Raw genomic sequence first — 27,772 nt, forward strand, 5'->3', positions numbered from 1 at the left:
GATCATTTTTCAGAAGGCAAGTATTAAACAGCTCCTGAAAAATATCTTTTCTTCATTTTTTCAGAATATTTCAGAGAATTTAGGTGATTTGGATTAGTGAACAACCTTAAAAAAATAAATAAGCTACTACCCAGAAGACAGTTCTTTGTTAATTTATAGCATAAGGACATCAGACCTTCTAGTGTTTCCTGAATGATAAAATACACATCGTTCTGGGACAGAGAGACCAACTGTTCTCTCCTTCAGTCCATGGGAATTTAAAATTTTAAGGTATTATGCATAAATAATTAATATACTTTATGATTCTATTGAAAAATCTTAATTACAAGTAAAGGAATTTGTAGTTTGAGTGGGTTTAGCATAGTTTATCCCAAATTACCAAGGTGAGTCAGAACATTCCCACCTTTACTAACACTCAGTCATATTTTATTGACAATATTAACTTTATTGACTTTATTGACAACCCATGTCAATACTGTCAATACTTAGCAGAGGGAACATGGCCCAAAACCACAATGGACTTTTGACTCACAAGCCAGTATAGAAGCAACAAAAGCAAATAAATACTGCCCCATTCCTCTCAGAATTCCCTGATCCCTCAAAAACCCAAAAGTTACTGTATCACAATCTATGGACAATAGACACTTTATTAAAGACATGGTCGAGGACTGAACTCTACAGCCAAAATCCCCCTCCTTTTCAACAGATAAAACTCTAGTTGGACATTTTACCTGATATTAATGCAGTTTGAGCCATTTTTAAAGCAATGTCTAATTTCCTACACTTTGATTTCTCTTTGCCATGTTTTTGAATGCTTAAGAATGGTCATACAAGCTAATGAATGTATTCTTTTTAGGAGCCTTTAGATCTTTTATTCAAAATGCAATTTTCCCTTTCTGTCTTGACTGTTTTTGAAAAATCCTTTCCTAGTTCTCTCACCCGGTTTTGCTTGCTTGACTACTTCCCAAATAAAGCTATTAGTACTTACATTCTCCTCTCACTCCCCTATCTTCTGGAACTGTGTTCTTCCCACTCCCTTTTTTACATAAAATAAATCTTCACTGCCTGATTTTAGGATGATTCAGTACAAATGAAGCATATGGACTTATCTGATGATGAAGCATTTCCTTTATGCACACCAACACAAATTCATATTACTTGGTTCACATGGATGTGTCTGTGCCTTTCCTAAATGCTGCCTTAGCAACGTGGATGATGACTTAACTTGGGTTAAGTGATTTACCTTTGGGTGAAGTAGCGCAAATCCCATGAGTCTTAATATTGGGTAACTAGCAAAGAATGACTGTGTAAAGGTCATAAAAGTGTAAAGCACTTAAGGTCTGTAACCAGTGTAACCCAAGCAGAATCCCATGAAAGGTTTCATGTACTCTGGCAGAAGTTTCCTACTTGTCAGTCTAACTTCAAGAGGCTGATGATGAGGATCAATGAAAGCTAAATTAATGAGATCAAAACCTGTCTAGTGACTATCCACCTGGAAGTCAGGAGAAATTAAAGCTGTCTTGTCCCCTAAATATTTCATGTTTTAAACAACTTTCAGTAAAGGCTGAAGTATTTCCTTTCAGAGAAGCAAGGTATTTTGTATCTTTTCCACCTATCATGCTAACTTTTTGAAAACTAAAAAAAAAAATCCTTTAAACAGAGACTTTATCTTCCATCTCAGTGAAAATATTTTATCAATAGAAATTTTATGTGGCTGCCTTTTTAGTATTTTTAGGATGTTATAATTGGAAGTTGTCTAGCAGTAAAAAAACAATCTTAGAGAGATTATCTGTTTAAAAAGTGTTTGCATTTGAAAAACCTACAGCCTACAGCTACCAGATTGCACAACGGGGAGACGGACACCAAGTGGGTCTGTAAATAACTTGTATTTTATGTGCTTCAAATTTTCTAAACGGTAACTTGGGCTCTTCCCCGCTTTGCCTGCTTCCTTTGTCAACTTTATTTCTTTAACATCCAGTTATGCACTGTGTAACAGAGCTGCAGCCTGTCTCTGTGACCCTCACCAGGTAGGATGGTGCCTGAAAGCTCAGCACGACAGCGGTCAGTGTTACACCTCACAGCCCCCTTGTTTCACACTCCTGATCTCTGTACACACACTAACACCTCTGTGAATCTAGGCCCATTACAGTGGTCTTGTGAGAAATGAGTTGACAGCTCTCAGTCTAAGTCAGACAGATATGCATGCAATAAAATCCAACACACCTGACAGGCAATACTTAACACCTCCATGGCCATTTCTAAAGAGGGGACCAAATTTTATGCACAACAATTAGAATATATGTTGAACAGGGTGAATCTAGCTGGTAGTGGATTGTAGTTCTTTTAACATATATACTGACTTTATTTTGCTGGTATTATATTCTGTGATGTATGTTAGATAGCTCTTTAAAAAATAGGTATGTTCATTCTGAGGCAACAGAGAGCTTCATTTGTCTGCTCTATAGATACAGACATTCATTATCCTCATGAACAGCCTACCTGGCTTTTAAAGACAGCAGTCCAAGGAACAGTTTACAGGTTGATTAAAGGTACAAAGTCAGTGCAAATGCATGGCAATGATCTAGGTTTTCAGGCCCAAAAAGGGACATTTAGACAATTCTGACACCAGCATTTCCCTTTGATCTCTATCTACAATGTATCTCTGCAGAAAAGTTCTGCAGGTACAGTGTATGCTGGGGAAGCTGAATGTAGGTCAATGAGATGCACTCTGCTTTTTTAAATAAAGTCTTTCTGCAGAAATTGCATGATTTCCTGTTATGACTGTAGACTTCATATAGAGTATCATACATTTATTTTTAAAAAATGCTTTTCTACTTGAGCAAAAATCATTCATTTTGCTCAAGGTGCACAAACACACACATATACACTCAAGTTTCTGTACGTAATACATCTATATATGAATAATTTCTTTTCATGTCTTTTCTGTTTCTAATTTGTGGATGACAAGGCAGACCACAGAATTTCGAGATGCCTATTCTTAAGCAGTAAATGATGTTAGCCAAAAAGGTTAGACAAAGGGCTCAATCCGGAGAAGACTTGCATACCTAAATCCTGTCTAACTCTCAACTTTTGATCTTCAAATCCCTAGCTCGCTGTCACCTAAGCTTAAGCAAAACTAAAGCCTGTAAGTGCCTAGTTTGAGCCACAAGAGATATCTGGGTCCCCAATTTCTGTGACCTAATGATAAACTTTTAGCTGAGAACCCTGATTTAAGAGCAGAGCTGCCAGGGCTTCCCGAGAGCACAGCAGGCACTAACAAAGAGCATGGCAGGTCTCCAGCACACTGACCTGGCTCTGGAAGTGCCTGGCCCTCCCATTGACTGCCCAGAGACCCCATCATAAAAAGAAAACCCAGGAGGCCATTGTACTGGCAGTGTGGAGGAACTGGCTGCCCAGCTCCACCAGAATAGCATCCCCCAGAATATCTTTCCTCTGTACATTCGCAGCCCTTTGGGTTTTTCTAAATGCATTTACTACATTAATCCTCAACCAGAATACAGCTGAAAGAAAGTGAAATGGGTCAGAGAGAGCAAGTGGACTAAGAAGAGACAGTGTCCCTGCAGTTTCCACAACCAAGTGAATGTTTAGGCATTTGCCCGATTCAGAACCTAGAGGAACGTGAAACTCTCAGAACAGCACTGAAAATTAAAGATTTTTTCTGACTCAGATATCGTGTAACTATCTGTGATTGGACAAAGGATTTTGAATTTAGATTAAGAGGGTCTTCAGAATGAAAATGAGTCATAGGAAATTGCGTGTGGGTAAATGTAGCCTATGCCAGATCTTCTCCCAGATTCTATAATGCGAGAAATGCAGTAAGCTTTGTACGGACCAAACATATGAAAAATAAAATAAAAATTGAACACCTTAGTGAAAATTATATATAATCCTGTGCTGTCAAAATCCTGATTTCTGTTTCAGACATAGAGGCGGAGAGGGGTGTCCTGATGCAACTGGAGACATTTCTTCTCTGAGATGGTAAAAGCACTTGTAGGGTGAGGTTATTCATTAGAGCTATTTCTATTATGTTCCCCTCCTCTTTGAAGAATTGTGTTTCAGAGATTGGGAGATGAGTGTGGTACTGTGTTAGGCCACAGTGCTCCTGGAAAAGTACCTGGCAAGCACAGGCTCGAACTGAAGTTAATGGAGTTTTGCCATTGCTGAAGTTGAAGCCAGGTTTCCAATTCTGGTGTCAAAGAGGCTCTTTCCTCCCCCCTCCTCCAGTTATACTGCAGGCACCGGCTGTGTGCTTAGTTTATCCCATGCCTATCACAAATATAGCAACGCAGACCTTGTTACCAGAAAGCTCAATTATTGTAATACCCTCTTAGCAGAGCTTAGAGCAAGGCTGCTCAGCGCTGCTCGCTCCAAGCACGGCAGCACGTGTGCACAGCCCTGTGAGCCAGCAGGAACGCATTACACCACGCTGCATTCTTCACACTGCCTGCTTCCGAAGTAGCAGATTGATTTTAAGTTGGCCCTTTTGGATTTTAAAGCCTTAAATAACGCAGGCTCTGGCTATGACTGATCCCCTTCTCTCTGGGCCCTGTCCTAATGGGGAGCTGCGTTCCCACACCACCTGCTTTTCCTGGAACCCTACTGTCACATCGCAGATCTGCACCAGATTTTGACTTTTCTGCAATGAACTGCCTGACGTATTTCACCCCCCATATTGTTCCTTTCCCACCAACCCTTTCCATTTATATACTGCAATAATCCCAATGTTAGCAGAGCCTCCCAAAATGGTCGCTGTCATCTCACAAATACAGACTAGCCAGGTGTTCAATGGAGGTGGCCTTAGAACAAGTTAGCAAGCATGGCTTTATAGTACCAGGTACTCACTTTTTTTCCTTCTGCAGCCAGAGATGAGGCATTAGACCTGAAGTAAGTTTGGTTTCATTTGCTGCAGGTTAAGAGCAGGCAAACAGTTAAAACAGAGCAGCTGACTGTTGATCTATACCCTAATTTAACTTGCAGTAACTTGTTTGTGTAGCCATACCCTTGGGTGACTCTGGCCACTGTACTTCATTACTCTGTGATTCTTCCTTCTTCCTCTGCCTAATGGGGCTAATGATACTTCCTTTGTAAGACACTTGCAGATCTAGGGATAAGAAATAGAATTTTAAGAAGAGGTATTGTTATCATTTATTAGCCTGTCTGTGCTCTCATTGCCCCACCCATCTTTCAGTGTAGTACTTACTCCTTGTGATTTTATTGCAGCTGTACTCTCCTCTAACAATTAATATAGTTATTGGCCCCATGGTAATTACTTTTTCTCTATTATCCATTTTTTACTTTAAAACATGTATTTGTTTGCTTTGAATTCTAACATGGTATGTGCTGTTTATATAACTTTGTTGTTAGTATATTTAATTTACCTTAATTGCAGTTTACATTGGCATATAAGTAGAGATTTTAGTTAATAGAGCTATTAATAATAATAATAATAATAATAATAATAATAATAATACATTGGTTTTCTTTTAATGGTAAAACATGATCCAAACATTACAAAACAAGGATGCCTAGGTTTAAATAATTAACCCAAATGCAGGTTCTGGAGCAGTGAAGTCCAAGCTGCTTTTTATGAATTCCACCTCAGGATTTAAGGCTTAAGCTCTAGGCAGCCATGTTTGAAAATCTTAGATTTGATGTACGAACATGTTTTTTCAATATTGCTGTGAATGAGAGAGAGGTGATGGTTGCCCTTTGTCCATCTCTCTTCCTACCTTTAAGACGAAAGGCTAATAGGGACCCCAGCAGGGCTGAGCAGCCTATTCCCTGAACAGGATCCTTGGAATCACCCTACGTAGGGATGGAGGTTTAATACTTTAAGGCCTGATGTAAGCTATCTCCCTTCATGTACTTAAATTAGTGACTCTTTATACTCATCTGTTTAATAGTCAGTAGAGAGGAACAGGCATGTCAGGAATAATTCAGCCCACCTAAAATCTGAATCACTCTGCGGAGGTGTCCCTCTCCCTCTCCCTCTCCCTCTCCCTCTCCCTCTCCCTCTCCCTCTTCCTCTTCCTCTCCCTTTCCCTCTCCCTCTCCCTCTCCCTCTCCCTCCCCCTCTCCCCCTCCCTCTCCCTCCTCCTCTCCCTCTCCCCTTCGATCAGAGTGGGTGTTGCTTCTCAGCAGTCAGGTGTCTCCCTGACTCCAACTCTCCAGCTCTCATGCTGAAGGGTGAGGGATCTTGACCTGGCTGTCTTTAGTTTCTTATGTCATATCTTAAGTCCTTAGAAAGATGAGACCAACATTTACATAAAGAAGAAAAAAAACAGTAATGCCAGAGGTGTTTAAACTTTGTGCTATTTATCCAGCTATCTATGTATTTGCAATACTTACAGTTACTGTCTTGTTTTGATGTGCAGGGATTTACAAATGCAGTTCCATTAAAATTAGTGGGAATTGGGTGCATAGATCCAGTACATCAAGATGAGAACATTTGGAAATAAATCTTTTAATATGCGTTTAGCGTTGACTGGATAGTTTGAAACATTTTTAAAATCCAAATAAAAATTGAGTTTCCTACTACAAGAGAAGCTGCCCCTAGAGACAGATAAGTGGAATCTATCTCCACATAGTTAGACTCTGTGTGATTTCGTATTGTACGAAGAATGATCCTTTTTTATCTTTATTGATTACCAGAAGAGTAAAACAATTAAAGGTTGCAAAATGCTTTAAGGTTTTTGTTCTCTGGCAAAGAATCAAGAGTTCAAAGTGGGTCTTATTTCTCATTATTAGAGAACACCCTAAGAGAAAATCATTCCCAGCAATTCTTTCTTTCTCCTCTCCCCTTTTTATTTCCCACTTTGTGATTTTGGGGATACAGAAAAAAGCCCCTCTGTGTGTGGGTTAGCGCTATATAGTGACGTGCAGATACAAGAATAAAACCTATCTTTTCTTTTTACAAGCACAGGTATGAAAGATCTACCTATAATTATTTAATTAATGATCTGCAGCAGTATTTTCTTGCCTCCTTGGTCACATGCATTCATGCACGCATGAGCACACACATACATACACATGCACACACAGACAGCCTCACGCTTGAGTTTTCTGATGTAGAACATTCCTCGATAAGCATTGCTTATGCCAGGATTATGAATACAAGAAAATAGAAAAGACATTTAGAAACCATAGGAAAACAATTCTTTTGGTGTTTGAACTGCAGTGTTATTCAGATGTATATAACTACTGCTGGGTGGGAGAACCACAGGAAATATGCCAAGAAAGAGAGACAAGGGGAGGTCATCAATAAGACAAAGAGAAAAAGACAGAAAATGCTTTTGTTTGCAGACTTGGCTGGTTGACTTGAAAATAATAATAAGTCTCCTTTCTCTCTCACCAGCCACCTCCGCTGATTTGTCGGATATAACTAAATTGACTCTCACTGGAGATGGATTTGGAATATGTGTCTTGCTTGTTGCTATTGTTTATGTTTACACAGTACATTTACTGCTCAAGGAGTTTTGTTCCTTGTTTACTCACTGCCTTGTTGCAAACCCCTATTGCTTTTCCAGCTGCCATCAGTTCTTTTCTTTTTACCTTATTCTTCACACAAGGAAGGAGGTGAAGAAAGGGGAACCCACACTGTCTTGAGGACCATGACAGGCTGGTGGTCTTGCAGGTTTTAACATTCTGCTTGATTCAGGAAACTGTCTGCTTACGTTTGGCTGTGGACTCCTTCCAGAGAGTGAGGCTTGTGCTCCTTCCCTGTTCTCTTTTTGCCTCCACAGTGAGATAAAACTTACAGGCAGTAAGAGGAGAAATTCGCACACCAGGCATAATTTTGCTGACTACCCATTTCATTGGGGCACCTTTGGACAAAGGGATGATAACCGGAGCAAATAATTTTTCAGTTCTGAGCACTACAGATGAGGACGCTGCACAGCAGATCACCTGGCAGGGCTGATCAGGGATTGCCAGACCCTGGGGTACTGAGGAAGACCCATGGGGGACATCTGACAGGCATCAGGAAGCAGCTTTGAGAGGCGCAGCAGTCTAGCTATTTCCTTCGCAATCACACAGAGTCATGAGGCTAGGAGGAGATAGCTGTGGGAAAAGGAGGAAGGGGGAAGAAAGGAAAGAAGTGTATGGAAAGAATAGAAAGAGGAGGATTCCTTCTGGGGGTTAGAGAAGAAATATCAACAAAGCCTAATGGCAAGTAGGTGACTAAGATGATACGTTCTAGCAGACCTGGCATTATTTTTAAAGTACTCCTGAAGTTTCATGGTTCCAGGCCCCTATTTCATCTTAATTCATCCTTGGGGATAAAGACTCAGCTGGATGGATCTCAGTCACTCCCTTCCCTTTCTCACCCCTTGTCATCATGTTCTCTTCCTTCAGTACATTTTCACCATGGTTAGAAATTATGACTCTCACTCCCCTTCCCAAGCGACTACTGTGGCGCCCTTTGGAAGGTGCGCAGTGCCCCGACTCCCACGGAGTCGAGTTCCATTGGAACTGCTGGTAGTGCATTCATCAGCCATCTGTCATTGCAGCTGCTTGTTGAAGAAATCAAGTTTTTTTTTTCCTCTTTTTTTTTTCTTTTTTTTTTTTTTCCCCCTAATACTTTGGCTAGGAAAGGGAAAAAAAAAAAAAAAACAAACCAAAACAAAACAAACAACAACTCTCAACCACCAAAAATTAAACAACAACAGTAATGGCCCGACTGTTTCCTTGACAATCCAAACACAATCTGCTGCCCACAGTCACAGCAAAGTGTCATTGAGGGGAAGTGAAATTCTCAAGGCCTGATGGATTTGAGTGTGTCTATGAGCTTTGTTTTGTTCTCGTTTTTGGTAATATGTATAATACCCTTTTCAGATGGGAGGATAACTCCTGTGGAGTTTCCATGACTCAAAAAGACTGAGCTATTGCATGTCAAAATTTATCAGCCAGTTGTCAGTGTAACTTTTAGCTGAGCATCTCGATAAAACAGGAATGGTTTTTAAAATCCTACCATGTGTTTTTTATTTCCTTGTATTTTTCATGATTGAATGGAAACATTGTGGAGAGGTGATAAAAAACTGCAAACACAGAGTAATATTTAATGGTGTCAGGAATCTAGGCTACAGGCCTTCCAGCTTTCCAGTCTTCTTACAATCTAATTTGGTCTCTTTTCTGTAACTGTCTTTTGAAAGATAGTGAAGATGAATCTATCTTCACTTTATTTTCATCTTGAGATCTTTACACATTCAGACACCTTTCTGGATCTCAGGTCATGTTGTCAGCCTTGTTCATGGCCATTTCAGTGGTGATGCCCAAGGAACCAGAGATCACTGCATCTCCCCAAACAGGAGGCAGGCAGCTCAAGCACAATACTCTTGTACAACATTTGAAATGGAGCTGACAGGTCCTGACAAAGTAGAGCAATGTCCACAGTCACACCGTGGCGTGTAAATTTTCTGATGCTTTTCTTTTAATTTGCCTTTGGAAAGAGAGAAAGGTAGAGGTTATCTCTCCATGTCTCCCCTGTAGGCATCTGAGAGAGAAGCAGGTTATAATGAGAAGGCTAAGTGACTGGTAAAATTAAAATACACGAACCATTAAAGTATATAAAGGGTACGAAAAAAGAACACTCACAGCATCTGTTTTAGGTCAGCACCTAAGGAGTTTCTTACAACCGATATGGGAACTCTTAAGAAACATGAACGTTGTTATATACAATACCATCTTTATCAAAAGCAACAAACTCATAGAGGGTGGCCATGGCACTTACAATGTGGGAACATGAGTCTATCAAGTGCAGACACTGTGAAAGCAGCAGAGGAAGGCCCTCACGTGGCCTCTTGGGCTGGTGGCACAGGCTGGTATGTTTGAGCTCCTGGACAGTGCTTCTGGCACTCCTAGCAATAAAACCCAAATTGACAGGTTTATGTCTCTGTTTATACAATACCATTGCACCACTGCAAACTGATGTGTAACATCACACATATTTTACACTCCTGTGTATAAGTGTATGTAATTGTCCCCAGAGACACAGAGGTAGAGAGCACTTTTCTTTCCTTCTCCTTTTTTTTTTTTTTAATGAAAAAGAACAGTCAGTTGCCTCCCAGTCTTTCCAATCAATTCTTGGCAAAGCCATGCAGACAGACAGACTTCAAATCCAACTCACTAACTGGATTTTTACTTTTTTATCAATTCCTTTTCAGTTTCCCATACTGAAGCTCTCAGCCTTTTGATTAGGCTCATGTAGTCAAAGGGGCCCAAAATGAAATGGAAAATAAATGGGCCTCATTAAACTCAAAAGACTTCAGATTTTTATGTAAAGCTATCTTATTAACATAGGTAGGTATTTCCAGGTGGGAAATCTTCGATGTTTTCTTTCTTTGTTGAGTGTACTATTCTTCAAAAGCACCTGCCAGTGAACTAGTGTCGCGCTTAAATACCTGCCTGAATCTCATGTATGTGAAAGACCATACAGCTTTCTCAAGGAAATAAATTGGGTTTAAAGCAGGAATAACTATTTCACATAGTGATTTCTCTGAGTGTTGTTTTTGAATAACCAAATGTGCATGCTTTGGAGGCATGCAAAACTCCAAAAGCTCCATTCAGGTCCACTTACAGTCATTTTTCTTGGCTATGAAAAAGTTTTTATATAATGCCACCTCTACAAAGCAAAACCAGTCTCCCTACCTGTGCTTGTGTAGATGTTGCTGAGAAATAGAAGGGTTACATTTGCGTAACACAAGCAAAGTACTTAAGCAGAAGTTCTAACTTTTTTCACAGGTAAGATCCTCTTGACTCAAAATCTTTACTGACTTGCATGTGTGCTACTTTTCCTGGTAAATCATTTCTGATTGCACATGAAAGTCAAACACTTTGTTTTCAAACTTAGAAAATTAATTTTTACTTTGAATTTATTTTTTTAATTTTATATTTGAGTTTTATTTTTATCCAATCTTATTTTAAAGGTTGTCTAAATTAGTAGTAAAACCTATGCCTCAGCCTCCAACTTGTTATGCTCCAGGACAGTGTATGTGCTTGGCTTGGTTTCAGCCGATGTTTATCTTTCTGAATTTATGTGTACATACAGTACACATCTTAGATCACTGCTCATTTAATCCTATAATATTCTTTGGTGTCCATTATAATAAGACCTAAAATTTTACACTATTTGCAATTTCTTCTGTACGGAACTTATCACTATCCTTATGTCTCAGGGTATGTATTCTTATATTGATACATGGAAAAAAATATTTTGTGCATTCACATGCAGTTGAAAATCATTTATTTGCGTGGGATTTGATATCATATGTGGATGTGATATTCTTCTTGCATGAGCTTTTACAAGTGTTGACCATGGAAGAAAAGCTCAGAACTGAACTAGCCAAGAGAACACTGCCCCGAAACCAAAACAAACAAAAAACCCAGTCCAAGCTGGGAATGGCCCTCTCCGTGTCCATGAAGTGGGTAGCCAGCCAAGTGGTTAAAATTCCAGGTACTGGATATGAACGATTTTCAAAAGAAAATTAAGATTTTTTTTGTACTTTTTATACCTTTCTCTGTAGGGATAAGAGGCTGTTCATACTCAAGGGAAACTTTACATCTGAGAAAACATAATCTAAAGAACTAGCTGTATAGAGAGGAGCTTCTAACTGCAGGGATCACAGTCTAGGACTTGAAAATTTATGTTAGCAGAAAAGGGAATGTAATATAAAAGCAGTTCAACCTCAGAAAGAAATGAACTCTAATGGAAGCAAAGATATGCAGGATTTCACCCAAGCATGCTTGTCCATCTCCTTCCATGATCAACCCTAATTTCCATATTGCTAATATTCCTCAGTGTGTCAGTCAGTCAGTTGGGAACTAAACATATGAGTCAGCCAAAGCCATTAGTGCAGATTATCAACCTTTGTCAAAGAAATTAGCAAAGTCACTACATACTGATGAAGAGCTTCATAAGTGCAGCCTAAAAGCCTCGTGGAGGAAAATACATTTAATTCCCGAAACAGGCCCAGCTTTCAAAAGTGTTAAAGTAGAGAAGAATCTCAGCCCAAGCTGTGAGTATTACTCATGCTATATTTGAATAATCTAAACAAGACCAATGATACTGTGTCTTCAGCTTCCCAGATATAATGCTATTAAATTAAAAGACCAACTCCATAGTCTTGTAGAGCAATAGTACTTACACCATAATTTTTTGTCTTGCAATATGAAGTATTTGAGTCTGCACTTAATGCACAGGTATAACATCAATGAATGCTGGGGAAGCAAAGTCTCCAGTTTTTTATTTTTACATTAAGGAATCATATGCAAAACTAATGACTTGGCCTTTTGGTATCCCACAATAATTTAAACAAGTCTATCCTGTTGATTTAACATATCTTCAATTTCTGGAGCACTACTCAGCATATATCTATAATCAGGAATACCTTACAAAGATAGTGCTTAACAGTGCTAAACTAGTCACATTGTGGCAGCCTCAGAACCACCCTTAGAACAAGGAATCTGTGAATGAGAGTGGAAACTGTGTTACATAAAGGCTTCCCTTCAAGTCAATCCACTTAGCAGGGAGGATCAAGATAGATTGGTGTTATGAGGGATATAGTCTTATAGCACTCAGAATGAACGCACTGGTGGTACCCTATGTGTTGCTAACTGCCCTATCTGTCTAGGATAACCTCTTCTTTAACCCTTTGTTTATTCTAAACTTGGCGCTAAAGGAGGTTAGTGCTGGTCTAAAATCACCTAAATGACTGTGTTTTGTTTTACTTAACATGAATGAACTATATTGCTTTGGCCTGAGAGTCTGTTGTGCTATTTATTGGCTCTAGGGTTTCATCTCATCATAAAGTTTCACTCAGAGTGCACTCAAAATGCAAATTTTCAATTAGATTTCTTACATTCATGCCAATATAAGCTGGTAAAATTTTCTTTTTTTTTTTTTTTCTACTGCATCAATATAAAAACTTTATAGCACTGAAATTGGGAGCTAAAGACCTTTTCCAAAAGTGTTCACAATTATTTTATCCATATTTTTAATATTCATAAAAGTGGCAAGAACAAAGTGAGGCAAATTTGCATTTCATATCGCACTAAAGCTACTCCACATATACACGATAACACATCCTGAGAACAATGAGATATCCTGTCACATGTATGCATTTTCTAAAACTGCACAAAAGGAGGATTTCAGGGATGCATAAATTAACTTCCTACCTTTAAATTATTAACCCAGGCTGTTCCCTAAATATGAACCAAAATCAAAGGACAGCTTTCCCCTGGTCTTTTTCTCCCTGCAAAAAAAAAGCACACATAATGTCAGTCTTTCCTTGCTTAAAGTTGGTGACTGAAAAAAATGGAGTTATTTGGATACTGAAAATTGGTTTAAGATTTTTTTTTTATGTAATTCTTCTATTCATGTCATTTTTGGAGTGGGATGGTCCATATTGTGACAATTGCTAAAAAGCCACTTATGTTTTCCTAACATATTTCTTTTTCGAAGCAAATTAATGACCTCTCAATTTTTGATATGTGGATTGAAACAAAGTTGAAGTCATGTTTCAGTGAGTTCTTGAAGCAGAAGAGATGAATGAAGCTTTTGACCAGGATCTTGCCAGTGTTCAGGATATCCCAGAAACACTTTCTGGTAGGCTTTGCAGAAATAGATGGACTGGTACATACACTTCTCTGAACTGGCAAGTGTTAAACTTGGCCCTTACCTCACAGGAGCTGAGGCAGCCAGTTGTGATGGACAGTTACATTTGTAACATCTATTGAAATCTGCTTTCCAAATGTCAGAAATAAGCAAAACAATCTGCTAAAGCATTTTCACTGACACCTTTCTTGGTCAAACCTGCAGCCTTGTTGAAGACCTTTCCAAAAGGAGACAAAAAGGGTCAAATTTGTAGATAAATGGTTGTGAAGTATTAACTTCCTTCTAGTAACAGGTGATGTTAAAAACAAAATTTTAATTAATTCCTTCAGGGCCATATTTGTAAATTAGAACCATAGATGCAAAACTTTCTGTTGGAAAACAAATCTGTTGATTGAACTAGGAACTACAGAGGAAACATTCACAAGAGCAACCATGCTGCCCAGTTGGTGTGGATGAATGCGTTTTATTTGGACAGCTGCTAACTTTACAGCTACTTTTCCTCTTACTTTTTAAGCCTTGTTTGGAGATTGCCCTGAAGTGATCTACAGTTGCTTTTTCAGTTGAAAATTTAGTGGTATGAACATGTTAGTAGTACCGTTTCCACAAAATATTTTTTAAAATCTAGCAGACCAATAGCTATCATAATGTGTAAATGCGTGCCTTCCATAATTACATAGAAATTGTGATTTAATAGCCTAACTTCCTACTTTAACAACTTGAAACCATCACACTTAACAGGATCTAGTAAGAGATTGTATAACAATGTAAAATTACTATTTTCCCCACCTAATTCAAATAAAAATCAGCAATAAACACATTCCAGACCTTATTCAACTTTTCATACTTATCATCATACAAAAAAAGTAATGGCCTTTTATTGACCTGAACTGACATGCATTTAAATCAAGGGAATTCTGCCAGTGATATGGAACTAGGTCTTACATCCTTTATGTTAAATTTGCACTCCAATTGCCAGTTCTTTATTCTATATTTGAATCTGATTTCTAAGCAAATATTTTTATTGTGTTAAACACTGCTTAGCTATCTCACTGTTTCATTAGTTTTTGCACATTGTGTAAACTCCCACTCAGAATTAAAAGTGCTGTAATACCAGAAGAAAAATTCTTTGTTCATATGGAATTATTACACAGAATCTTGTGATGTCACCCTCTCTCACTCCCATTCTGTAGATCTGAGAATCTGGATAATGCATCTAAGAACCGAAACTTCTGAATGATTATGTGAAATAAAATTAATCCTCATGAATTAAATTATAATTATCCACAAGACTGAGTTAATTTGGAGCAGCATAACTAAATGGAAAGAAAAAAAATAAAAGAAAAAGAAAAAAAAATAAAAGAGAAAAAGGAAAAAATAAAAGAAGAAAGAAAAGGGAAAAATAATAGAAGAAAAAATAAAGATAAAGAAAAAACAGAAAAAGGAAAAAGAGAAAAAATGGAAAAAAGAGAAAAAGTAAAGAGAAAAAGACTTTATAAAATATTTCCTTTTGTAGCATAACTGTAAGGTATCAAGATGTGAACTGTGCAGTTTGGGTGTGCTGACTACCCAAAGATATTTTCATGGTAGTCTTAGACTCCACACATACCAAAATGCAAAGCCACATCTGCTTTCTCAGTTTAAATTGCTGCATAATGCTCACTCAGCGTCTGTACTCTGGCAAACCCATGGCTGAATAAAAAGAATGCCTGCCAAATATATCCACTTTCTAAAACTATGTAAACGGAAGACTTTGGGGATGCATAACTCAACCTCCTTTCTCAAAGTTTCATTAACAACATCCTTCTTTGTCACTGGAGCAATGTAAACAATTGCAGTTAAAAAAAGAGGCAAATCCCTGCCTACATCATGATACTCTCTCACAGAATTTGGGTAAATTAGCTGTAGTCATAAAAAAGAGGCCTTTCTAAATTGCTTTGCATGTCTATATTACAATGGAATGTGATATGATGAGTGGGCTCAGCTAAAGCAAACCTGGGCCACCCTGAGCTGGGCTGAGGGATGGCCATGCTGTGGTTAAGAAACTGAACCAGGATTAAAGATCTCAGTTCAAGCTTTCAACCCTTCCACAGACTTACTGTGTGATCTCAGGCTACTCAGTATCAATAACCTCCAGATCCTGAGCTTTAAAATGGTAGTCGTTATACTTCTTTTCTCCCATCCTTTGGCTGTTTGATGTGTGTACGCTGTATTTGCTGTGTACAGAACCAAGTACATTATCCTCACCTGATACTTCTAGCATTTATCTGTCAAAAAATAAAGATACCTATTGTATTGGTCATTATGCTTTACCAGGAGACTCCTCATACAGGGCGCATGTAGGATCTCTCAAAATGTTTTTGTAGCCTCTGAAGTCAAAACAAATCACCATGTATAAGGTTCTTGCGAATTCACAGGCATCAATCCAGTAAATAAACAACACAGAAAATAAAGGAAGGACGTGAGCTGAAGGCTTTCAATGTCTTTGCATGTCAGAATATCAACCTACAAGAGCTGCTTTTCCTTTCCCAACTTGCAGATCCCTTCTGTAATATTCCCCATGATATCTTTTGAGCTCTTCATGCTCCTGGTCAAGCTTTCCGTCACCCTTACATTTAATTATTGCTATTATGTCACAATAACCAGACTACCATTCAGAAGTAGTTTAAAATGTATTTAATTTTAAATCAATTGATTTGCATGAGGATTCCCACACAATGTATTAAGTAGGTGTCTGCATAACTGAGTTTTTAAACCGAGTGTCATAACAGCATACAGATAACTATGCCACATACATTTAGCATGCAGCAGCTCATAATCTTCCTACCAGTCACATCAGGACGCCTGATGTTTTATGGCAGGTTTAGGATCAAAAGTAGCATTCAGGGGAGGTTAGGTAGATCACCCAAATAGGTGATAAAAACCTTTCCTTACCCCAAAGCAGGCAATAGCTTAAACCTAAGCCTCTGCAGAGTTCTTTATTTGGTGTTTTCAGGACTTCCCTCAAGCAGCTATACTTTATCATCTACACCTGACTTTGAAAATTAATCAGTTCCAGACTTGATTGTGCCACTGACTGTATGGGAGAGACATGACAGAGAGTAGCTAGGTAGATACTACAGATATTTCTTAAGCACTTTGATAAAAAAAAAATAATGTAAACTTTACCTTTAGCTCTGGATACGATACAGCAAACAAGAGAAACAAATGGCAGTGGGAAAAGGTTATTAAAATTCTGTGGACACTTTCACCATGCAGACACAGTACCTAGTGGGTTTTTTTGTTTATTTTGTTTTGTTTTGTTTTACTTTTTAAATACAAAAATCAGTAATTCCTCTTTTATTGTCACCTGTATGGAAAAGGTCTGGGATTTTATAAGCATTTACTGGTCTTGCTAGAAAGAAGAACTCTTTAGGAATAATGCAAAGAAGGAAGAAACAGGACTGCCTAGCATTCAGACTGCCCATGAGCTTTCTAGAAAAAAAGCTACAGTCTTTCCATCAGCAAAGTACTGAATAATTCTCTTGAACTGCCCAGCACTGCTATCCTACCGAAAGCAAGGAGAGCTCAGCAGCATTCATAGCTTCTCTGGAGGCGTTCAACATGTTGTAGGATGGTTCCAACAGGAAGCGATCTCGAAGAGCAGGTTCACAGAAACAGACCTACTCTATTGCCCTGAGGCAAGCATTTCTGCGGTAGTTAATTTGTACAGAATTCAAAATTCAGTTAGGATGGTGATCAAACACAATCATTTTTGGGGAAGAAAAAGGTAATTACAATGAAGGAACTGTATTCATGCAGCACTATGATTACAGTCAGTGCCCCAAATGGTCAGAGCTGCAAGTGTGAAGGATCCAAGAATAACAATAGCATGACCATGATATGCAAAAATAGTACTTCTCACCCCCACTTCCCCTGTCCAAAAATATATGACCTAAGAGAAATAATGAACATGTAGAGGCAATTTTGCCCCAGAACATGAGACAGTCACAGCAGACTCCATGTCACTGCAGAAGCCTGTGAGCAGGTATCGCCAGTCGTGTTTCTATATGAGACCTGACACGCAGGAGGTAGCAGGGAGCTGGTTATTTTTTAACATTCTATTTGAATGAGGCTGCTCTAACTTTACACCCAGCCTCCAGTTCTCAAATTCAGCACATGCTCGTATCAGACAAATCTTTACTAACTGCAGAGTAGCTAAGCAGCGGAACGAATGTATCTGCATGTATGCTCAAATGCACAAAGCCTCTGTGTATGTGGTGTGTGTGTGCATGTGCATATGTGCAAGTGCTGCTCTGCATATATATTTTGAAATTTTTTCCCTCAGAGGGCCATAGTGGGTACATAATAATGCTTTCCTCCCCAAACACCCCACGCTCACTGACACATGCGCACTCAATCAGATCCAAGGGACCTTGCCGAAGTCAAGGCCAGGGCTTTACTGCTTTGCTACCATTTTTGACAAGACAGCCTCCTTCTCTGAAAAGGACGAGCTGGAGCCATCTTTCAGGAGTTTTCTTTCCCTGACACAAATCAGCAGGGTTAGAATAAACTGCATAAGTTATCAGCTCCTCAGGAAAGAACATGAAAAAAGCCCTTCTATCACTTAATGAAAAATAGCTTCTTTTTTGGACAGAACTTCATAGGCTTGCAATCAAGCCGTGGCTCCCCCCCCCCCCTTCCTTCCTTGACGTGCCATAGAGGCAAATCAAGTCGGCATCTATTAATAATATTTTCCCCTGCTCCTTTCATTTCTCTGCATGTCCTACCACTGTCAGGCCCCGTGATGGAGCAGCGCCTTTATCTCGTCCGAGTCTGGTCTGTCAGGGTGATAAACAATTCTAACAAGAATCAGAATAAAGATCTTCCCAGTAGACTCGGCAGAGAGATAGAGGCTTTTCTCATTTTCTCGACGGAAAAAAAAAAAAAATTTAATCTAGCAGCTCCGGCTTTTTTCAAGCGTCACATTCAAAGAGATGCAAATTTGTCAGAGCTGAGACCCCGGCTGACTCTCAGCACTGCGTGAATGTCAAAGGGGGGACTCGAAGCCTTTGACATCCTTGCCTTTTTTGGGGGCTATCTGCTGAAATAAAAAAAAAAAAAAAAAAAAGAAAAAAAAAGGAGAGGAAAAAAAAAAGCAAATGCTTTGTAGTGTGTATTTCAACAATTTTCATAAGTTTTCTTCTGAAATAAAATAGTGCCGTTGGGAAGGTAAAGTGAGAGAGAGGGAGAGGCAGAGAGAGGGAAAGAGAAAGAAAGGGGCAGAAGGGAACATAAACTTGTCCATTTGAATTTAAACATGTCAAGTTGATAGTAAGATTTTTGTTATTTGGAAAGAGTTTAAGATTATGGGTATTTTGTGTACCTCACACACACACAAAAATAACAGTCAATTTGCATAATCCTGAGATGAGTGCTATGATGATAGCATGACATGTGCATGTGTCTGTCCTTATTTGATTACGCATGTGATTTTAAATGTGAGCAACTGTATACACATTCAGATTTATAGCTATTTAAGAAGCGCACATGGTGTGTGTATCTGCACCTATCACAAACCTATGTATTATTATGTGTTCTTTTGCTATATGCTGACCATGTACTCTCTGCTGAATGAACCAGAAATTAAGCATAGCCCTCTGAAGATCATGCTATCTGAAGGACAAATACGGAAAATATATAACATGGTTAAGAGCTCAAGCACGAAAACAATCAGGGGGGGATTTTTATTGTTGTTTCTGTTTAATTTGATTACATATTTATTATTTTTTGATTATTTACTTATGGTTTTTATTATTACTTTTGACCTGTACCGTAGGGATTATAGTAGAAATTAATCTTTAAAAGACTCTTGTATAAGGAAAGACAGCTGTATAACTGCCATAGAGTGGATGAAATGTGTCCTAAATGTGTGTGTCCCTTTAGAATATAATTACTTTTGCAGGAAAAAAAGATTTCCTAAATGTCGAAATCCTGGAGTCGTGTGAATTTTCAACCACTTCTGGTTTCATTGCAATAAATGAATATACCTACCTCTGTAATAATAAAAATGTGACCACAGTAAATCCTGAGGCTTTAGAATTTAACAGATACCCTCATAGCAAAGAGTAGTAAAGAACAATTTCCAAGTCACACTTCTATGCTGTATATGTATTTATATATATATATATATATATGTACAATGGTACTAGTACAGTGCCACAGCCTGACCATTTCTGCCCAGAGCTCCATGTCAGGACCGAGACAAAGATGGCGTTTTCCAGTTGTATCTGTATGTTTCCTCCAGACTTGCGCTATCACAGACATTTATTCACCCCCTTAGTATGACTTATGACCACTCACAGCAATTACCAGGAGGCTTTTGAGGAACTGCCTTCCTCTGAAGAGTATCCTGGGATCTACTGGTGATAAGCAGCATGTAAGGGCTGAAAACTACTGTGTCAATCCAGATCAAAAGGGCCTAGTTTAGTCTAGTCACTATGTAATAGTAATTGTGATATGTGGACAAAATATTGGCAATGGGTTATGGGAATGCCCTGCTTTTCATTGCACTTGTCTTCAGGCTCATTCTGAATTCAGTTAACACCTCCTCAGTCATACCTCTTTGGGCACATTGCACTCTCTCCTCAAGACTGTTGCTGAAAACTCTGATCATTAATTACTAGACTTACTTACAATCAATGCAAGTGCTAATACTCTCCAGTCTCCACTCAGCTTGAATTGGTTAAATAATAAACTGGCTTTTACTGCTGTAATGATCCATTTATAAAAGAGTTGTCCTAGAAACTCCAATACATCGCATAAGGCTCTATTCAAATAAGGTATTGAAGTGCTTTTCTCAGAGGCTCCCAGATCACTCACTTTTTCTTTCTCTAAAAAAAGGCATCCAAGTCATTATCCTAGCTGCAAAGTGGACTTGCCAGGAGTTTGGGGCTTAATTCAGAACAGCTGTGCTGAATCTGCTAGGCTGAGTTTAGTCACCATCCCGCAATAGCTGGCTTGGGGCTGGAGTAAGGGGTTTGCTGCATGCCCACATGGTCCTGCTCTGTGGAGGTGAGTACCTGGGTGGGATTAAGATGATTTTCCTCTGTCAGCAAAGATGCACTTGGTGGGTCCTCCTGCTGTTCATGCACTACAATCCTGGAGGTGATTTTAGTCTCCAACAAGAAGTAAAATGCCAAATTAATGTGCAGTCTCCGAGAGCAGGAAATGACATGAAAGAATAGGCAGGTTCAATGTGCAGAGCAGCAGAGTGAGCATGGGTGGGAGCTGGTCTGAGACCGCTGATAGAGCAGCTGGATTTGAGAGTTCAAAGCACAACTACCAAACATAATGGACACTGAAAGTTGTCAGAAAATTTATGTGGATATATGAAGCTTATATAAAAGCTGCTTCTTCCTCTGTAAAGAGAATACTGCTGTATCTGCAACTGAAATACTACAGTGTCAACTGAAGCAAGCAGACCTGCATGAGACCCTGGTATGACAGTAAGATTCTGAGGTTAAGGTGCTCAGGATCAGTTTGCAGTAACCAGACACACATTCAAGTCCCTTAAAAAGTTTTCTGTACAGCCTGCAGTTCCCATCAATGTCAATCAGAGCTTTGTTTGGTTCCTACATGTTTTTCCCTTTTTTCTCCAGAAAGTTAGACTTCTTCTTCAGATACTTAGATCCATTTAATAACTGGATTGTTTAGTGTTGTCAGTCTTGCATGCTGTTACGTAAACCATTGAGGGTTTCTTCTCCTGACTCACAAAAACAGTTTATTCAGCTTTAGAAATTTAAAAAAAAAAAAAAAAAGAGAGAAAGAGAAAAACAAAACAAACACCACCCAAAAATGATGAGTCTGCTGTAGTAGCAAAGGTAGATATAAGAGAGTGGTATGAAGTTTTGTTGTAAAATACCTTATGTTTTCAAGCACTAGCTTTCTTTAATAATGCAAGGACAACAGCAGGGTACATGGGATTTCTTCAATGAACATTAAAACAATGTTTACATTCAACATCTATGAAGAATTGTTTGTTGTTTTCTTTTCTTGAGATGGCTAGAAATTCAGGAGTTGCCATAAATACTTAGCAAATAAATAGAGTTCATATTAAAAACTTCTATAAACCTTGAAAGAGTTGCCTTTTATTCATCATGAACTGAAACAATTCCACACTTAAACAAGTGCCAAATCCCACCCTCATCCTCCCTGCACCAGCTCCATAGGAGTCAGTGGTATTGTTGACTTGATGGAGCCTGAACCACAGCAGCAGCTCATTAGATAATTCATACTTTAGCAGATTTTCTTCAACGGGCAATCAGTTTATTATTTTTATGGGTTCACTATAATTGTTATGCTGCCTGCTGTCCTCTATAGTAAGGTTTCAGCTACATACCTGGGTCCGCTCCTGCAAACCTGCAGCACTTCTGCATATAAATGGGATACGGAGGGTATGTAGGATTTAGCCCCTGGTTTATAAACTGCGTAAATTATTTTGGAAGTCATGTCAGGTATAGTTTATTCCAAGATTTGCCTGCAAATTTTTATCAGAAAACACTAAATGGATATGCAGTTTAGATTGAAATATTCTTCCACCTTGTACTCTGCCCAGGTTTACTTACTGTGGGCTGATATAACTGGTGGAAGTTATAGCATGCATGGCAGAGAGAGGCTTGGACACAAACTAGAGAAAACACATAAAGAAACATTTATTTTAAAAAAGTAAATCAACCATAAAGATCCTCCCAGTAGACCTGGGAGATGGAAGCCTTTCTCATTTTCTCCATGGCAAAATTTAATCTAGCGGCTTGGCTTTTCAAGCGTCATATTCAAAGAGATGCAAATTTGTCAGAGCTGAGACCCCAGCTGACTTTTAGCACTTTGTGAATGTCAAAGGGGCTTAAAGGTTGAAGTGTCTTTACCTCCATCCATCCTTAGTAATTCAAAACCAGACTGAAAATACAAAGCATCTACCTCTACCTGTTTGTTCAGGCCTCTCTATTTCATGCATACCTGCTGGCTATAAATGTGTTTGTTTCAGGTGTTGTCATCTGTTTTAACTAAAACCACACATAGAAATGAGCACGCAATCAAAAAATGTTCCACTGGCGAATCCAGCAACAGCAGAAAAACCTTCCCCTTTGGAGAGCTACCCTGTCCCCCACTGCACATATATACATTTTAGAGGTTCTTGCAACATAGTCTATTCCTAATTGACTGATTTCAGAACTGCTATTAACTGAGTAGTAATCTCACCCAGTGACATGGTTCACTTCATACAGTCTCAGGAGGTAATATATCTAATAAAAATAAAAGTAATAAAAATAAAAGCAGCCCTAATGAATACTCCATACCATGTAGGGTATATATTATATCACATAGCAGGGACCACCTGAAAGCGATGACAATGGCTTTTTTTTCACCTGCTTCCTGTATGATGTAAATATCAATCTACTAATGGAGTTCCCACTGATGAAGGATAAGGGGGGGAAAAAAAAAAAAGAAAAAAATTAAAGAAAAATGGCATTGAACAGATTGAGGAGATTGAGGCAGACTAATCTTGTTTGCCTAAAAATGGAAAAAAAAAAAAAGTATATGTAAGCAAAAGCAAAAAGATTTAAGCTCAGTTCCATGAGTAAGATATTTATTAAATTAAATTGCATTAACATATACATGATCAGTGTGAGGGAAGTCCCCAACAGCCTTTCCTGAACGACAGATTCAGTGAGTGAACCGGAGCTCTAAGGCTGGACCTAGAGTAACAGTTTCAGATAAGTGTTTCTTTTCATTTAACAATTTATCAGTGCTCTCAATGATGAATTTACTGGAAAAGGATGACTGTCTCTTTAAAAAAGTAGTTTGGGCAGTGCTTTTTGGTTTTAAAGTCTGGAGATGGTGGCATTAGATTGATTAGGTGTGTACATGTTGGCTGAGAAAGCTGTAGAAAGGGGAATGGAAGTGTTTGACAAGATGAAAGACTATTCAACATGTTAGACAGCTGGTTGAGTGAAAAGATCTATAACAGCACAGTAAAATATACTCAACAGTAAATGATACCTACACTGCAAAAGCTACTACAAGTTAGGTCACACAATTTTAGCCTAGGATGACAGGTTCAACCAAACAAAGTTTTAAAACACACAATTAATGTGCATGTGCCTGGTTACAGACAGATAGCACTTGAGAAACTGAGACAGACAGGGGTTCCCTTTTCCAAATTTAATAGTGAATATGCAAAGTTCCCAAGCCAGATTCTGATCTCCATTGCTTATTCAGAGTAACTGCACTGATCTCAGATGAGCTGTTCCTAATTTACACCAAGGTAAGATACATGAGGATCTGTGCCCTTCCTCAGTCCATTACCTTGTTATAGAAAATGAATACTTTTGAGGAATAATGTTGTGAGGGGAATTATGAGCCTTCTCTCTCAGATCCTGCAGTGACTGACAAATGCAGTAAATGGCTATGTGTAACTGTGTGCATCATGTTTTGTGATTTGAACATGAAGGCTTTGTAATCACCATGTGATTTTCATAATTAACAACACACAAAACACACCAGGATGACAGGAATAGTGAACTGTCATGAATGTTACAGATAGACAGCAGATGAACAAGAATTAATAAAGAGCATTCCATTTTTTTAAGTAAAAAAATAATAAATAAATAATTTGGGTGGTTTTCTTATGATAGACTAGCAAGGATTATGGTAGTAGACTATAAAGTAGTCTAAAACCAAAGGATGCTTTTTCCATAGAAAATCATAGGACAATTGGATCCAGACACAGTTGGCTAATCTCATTTGATTATTCATGTTGCAAAGATCCCTCTGGTTAGCAGAGGCTGCACCAGAAAGCCTTTTAGTTAGAGGTAAATATAGTGCATGAAGCTAAAAACATTATCAGAAAGGCTCATATAATTTGATTTTTCCTACTGAGTCTAAGTAATCTGAAATATATCAGGTAATATTGAAACAACATATTTTTCCTAGAATCTTTAAACCTCTTTAGAACATTATGGAATAGTATATTAACACATATCCACACTTCTGGGTCTCTTTGTATTGTCAGAAAAGAGTGAAGAGGCCATAGTTCTAATGCTAATTAGTCCTGAGGTGATTAGGACATTCAAAATTAAATAACAAAACAAAACAAAAAACTTGGGTTCTGTTTTATCACTGTTGATTGAGTGTTGTAGAGCTTCCAACTCTATATCTGTATCTGTATCTGTATCTATCTCTATCTCTATCTCTATCTATGTCTCTATCTCTGTCTCTATCTCTATCTCTATCTCTATCTCTATCTCTATCTCTATCTCTATCTCTATCTCTATCTCTATCTCTATCTCTATCTCTATCTCTATCTCTATCTCTATCTCTATCTCTATCTCTATCTATTTTTTTTAAATCAGCATTTTTATTCTATACCCTTGTATGGACTGTTTCAGGGACAGCAAGGTGAGCATTTGTTAACTTGATTCCACTGAATATTTGACAAAAAAGGGTATTTTAATACTAATGTTAACACATATTTCGTTAAATATAAAGCCCTAAAGGTATGTCAAATTAAGTAAACCATTAGATTGTCGGAACATTAATAATCTACTACTATATTTAGGATTGCTCATGCAGTGCAATGGGCCAGGGAGGATTTCTTCAGGATTCATAGTCGATGCACAAGGATACCCATTGCTAGCTCCAACAGGAACATACAGAGTAACATTGAAAATGCAGCCTAGTAGTCATTTGCCTCAGTTTGCCAACATGTAAAAGTCTTTGAGGTATTCAGATGAAAGGCACTATTAGATGCACAAAGTATTTATTAATTAATATCATGCTGAGAAAAAGACACTGGTGCTTCCAAAATGTAAATAATGCATTAAACCCCCTTCCTATAATACCAGAACTGTTTCTTCATAAGCAGATATTTATAAACTAGATAGTGTACTGAGAAACAATTTAAGTAATCCAAATGATTGAAGACAAGACATGATTTATGTGTGAGTGCCCCTAACATTCAAACCCCTTCAACTATTCAGCTATATCCACAGTACTTTGTTTTCTTTTTCTGGGATAGGAGGACGGAACTTTCCAGTATTTCTCTATAGAAACATCAGTGATTCTAGACAGAGATTTTTCTGGGAATTTAGAAGCAGAATTTCGGGGTTAACATTCTAATATATTTATTAACGTAAGCAACTCATCCCACTAGTTGTTATTCTCAGGAAATTCTTTTTTGCATAAAAAATTATTGCTTTAATTGCTTTGAAGCTTTGCCTTGGCTGGAATTCTAAGATGTCTCAAGTCACTCTCAACTCTAACAGTTCAGCAATTATATGTGTAGATACTGTAAAGGCGAAATGGAAGGCACAGCTCAAAACACAGGAACTTCAAAGACAGAAAAGGTTGAGTGGAGAGACTATACCTTACACATCTAATGCAAACCATTTCAGGCTACAAGCACTCTAAAAAAGAAAAAAAAAAAACAAGTGCTGAACTTGATCTTTCAGCTCATTGATACAATTATTAATGTTAGCTCTATGACATGCCCCAAGTATGAAGTGATTTATGGATCACAAACTACAAAAGATTTGTTTCAAAGATAATTCCACCTCCTACAATGTAAGTGGAGCAAGTTATCCATGCTATATGTCCAGATCCAAAAAAGCTAAATGAAGACACCGACTCTGCAGTTGTCTGGCCCTTGGAAGAAAGGATCAGCTTCTTTATCCTACCTTCTTAGGACAAAGGGATTATCAACCACATCCTCTGGCTGTGAGAATGCCTCCTCTGCTTTTAGTCGAAGCTGAAGAGAGACAGAGGGCTCTTCTAGGCCTTTTTTTCACCCGTAATGAGGTTTTCTTCCATTTATACAGGAGTATGAGCTAAACAGTGGACGACTCTTTCCTAAAATGCAGTGTTGGCATCTAATGGCTGAAATACATGATCTTGACTGAGTATCTTGTTTTGTTCAAGACAAGGGAAGTAACTGGGTTTCTATGCTCTATGCAGTTCTAGAATCCTTCTTAGTCTTTGCTAGGGATAGCAGCAGGAACACTATACCCTAAGCTTGGGAGATTCAGGGTCCAGCTGAACCGTGACTTTGTTTCCATGTGGCCCTATTCTTTTGTATGGTGAAGGACATGGTTTGCGAAGCCAGGCTGAGCCAGCTAGACTGTTTCTCTTGAAGAAGTGCTGCACTCAGATGTGTGTGTGCTTTCCTAAGCTAGTGTCAGTTGCCTAAGTCAACGTGTAGAGTGTTAAGGAACACTACTGGTAATGTTTGAGTAGCAGAAATAAAAATCAGAAATAAAAATCAGAAATAAAAATCACAGAAGAGTGGTTAAAAAAAGAGTTGAAATTTAACAATTTAGCTAGCTTATATATAGAATGCGTATATATATTATATGCATCATTCATATAGAGACACAAGAATTTTTAACATTTATTGGCTGTTCACATTAAAAGAAACATTTGTGGGGTTTTCTAGTAAATAATACAGTTAACTACATTTTATGAGATGCTGTTTTATGAGATGAAGTATCAGACTTCAACTTTGACTTCGTTAACCTTATTGCACACCTCAATTAAAGTCTACCAATTGCTTAATGGGGGTAAAATCATCCACCACAAAGTTTCACAGATCACTGGTAATTCATTGGTAACCGGGATAGAGTTTAATCGTTGTTAAAGACCCAGAATTTCTTACATCGCTGTTGCAGAACTGCATAGTCAATTAAGCAACAAGAACCTGCTTATTTTACTTGGTTTATTATATTAATGCCTTGGGGTGTTTGCATGAAATACATAAATTCTCTTGTAGTTAATTAAATCCAAGACCATGGTCTGTAAAAGTCACCTGTCTGACATCTGGAGAAAAAGAAGGAATCAATGCCAAAGTCCAAACCAAAGCAGCAACTGCTTAAACTAACAAAGTAATTTATCTCCTTCAAAGAGCAGAAACAGAGAGAATGCGATATTTTTTAGTTCCTTTAAGTTTTACTACAACTTTATGATACCATTCTTGCTGGGAGAGAAGAGGTTGGTGTCAGGGGACTGGTGATGCTTCCAAATGTGACTACCTCAACCAAGTCAGAAAAAACTGACAAAAAATACTGGGGTTTTGTCATTCTTTGTGCAAATGAAAGAAACTTGTCATTCGAA

General features: G+C 38.2%; 1 long non-coding RNA gene across 1 annotated transcript in view; it reads right to left on the reverse strand.

Moving 5' to 3' along the window:
- Positions 1-27,772, reverse strand: part of LOC110361380 (uncharacterized) — a 72,675-nt gene that overhangs the window by 14,871 nt on the left and 30,032 nt on the right. The window contains exons 4-5 of the long non-coding RNA XR_010472781.1: positions 13,192-13,268; positions 9,749-9,875 (exon numbers count right to left, since the gene is read on the reverse strand). This is a non-coding gene — a long non-coding RNA (uncharacterized LOC110361380). The remainder of the gene's footprint in view (positions 1-9,748; positions 9,876-13,191; positions 13,269-27,772) is intronic.

Source organism: Columba livia, chromosome 5 (genome assembly GCF_036013475.1).
Source record: "Columba livia isolate bColLiv1 breed racing homer chromosome 5, bColLiv1.pat.W.v2, whole genome shotgun sequence".
Taxonomy (NCBI): Eukaryota; Metazoa; Chordata; class Aves; order Columbiformes; family Columbidae; genus Columba; species Columba livia.